We start from the raw sequence: 1,084 nt of genomic DNA on the forward strand, positions 1-1,084 counted from the left end.
GGGTTTGTTGACTTGCCTAAGGTCACACAGCTAGTAATTGTTAAGTGTCTGGGGCCGCGTTTCAACTCAGGTCCTCCTGAATCCAGGGCCGGTGCTCTATCCACTGTGCCACCTAGCTGCCCTGTGTGCCTCTTTTCTCAATAGGTTTACTACTTACTCGATACTCTTCCAGGTCACCATAGACAAACTCCTGAAAAATCACAGAGCATTTACCTATTATTATGTTTTTCAAGATCAAGGTTTCTCAGTTTAAAAAAAGACTTCTCAGCTTTGTGCAGTGCAGTATCATAGTCAATGAGGGTCATCTGAGGGCAGGATTATTGCTGATTGAAAAACTTTTCCCAATACCCCCACCATGATAACTTGAAATATAGTGGCATTGGCAATTTTTGTGTGTGTGAGTGTGTTTTTTGTTTTTGTTTTTTTTGGGGGGGGTTAGGCATTGCAATTTTTGACAGTCTGTATGGAGAATGAGAAAGAAACAACAACATACTTCTCTTTCTTGCCTTGGACAATCAATTTACTTCATATTCCTCAGATGTCTTAGCAATTTCCGTTGCTCCACCCAAATGATATTAGACCATTTCACTTTCTGATCTTTCAGCTTCTGTGTCTGTGCCATAGCTCACAACCTAACCCTTCTCCTTGAACTTCCCTCTTACTATCAGGCTCTCTGATAATTTCATTTCTTATATTAAACTTTCCCAAATTAAACAAAATGATTACTCCAGCCTTTGGCTTTTCGTAGCATTTTATAGCTTTTGCATAATTTTAGGCTCTACTTCTTATTATATTGAATTTGTGAGCTTATTTTTCTCTACTAGTTTATAATTCCGAGAGGATAACAACCCCTGCAATTCCTCTTTGTATCCTGGGTAATGACAAAAACAGTGCTTGGCACATAGAAGGCATTCAATAAAGATTTGTTTAGTTGAAATAAAATAAATTTCCTCCCATTTTTTAATTCTAGTAGACAGTTGCTCTAAATGAAACACAGAGATGAAAAGCTATGTGTGTTCCATGTGAAATCCATATTGTATCACCATTCTCTCCTTTTGTTTGCCTTCTTATATTTCTGTACTTC

At 37.7% G+C, this 1,084-nt stretch overlaps 1 non-coding gene across 1 annotated transcript; it reads left to right on the top strand.

Annotated features, from left to right (window-relative positions):
* Positions 1 to 266: 266 nt before the first annotated feature.
* Positions 267 to 406, top strand: LOC122752027. The gene has a single exon (XR_006355833.1). It is a non-coding gene; the product is annotated as a U4 spliceosomal RNA (small nuclear RNA).
* The last annotated feature ends 678 nt before the right edge of the window (positions 407 to 1,084 follow it).

Source organism: Dromiciops gliroides, chromosome 3 (assembly GCF_019393635.1).
Source record: "Dromiciops gliroides isolate mDroGli1 chromosome 3, mDroGli1.pri, whole genome shotgun sequence".
Lineage (NCBI taxonomy): Eukaryota > Metazoa > Chordata > Mammalia > Microbiotheria > Microbiotheriidae > Dromiciops > Dromiciops gliroides.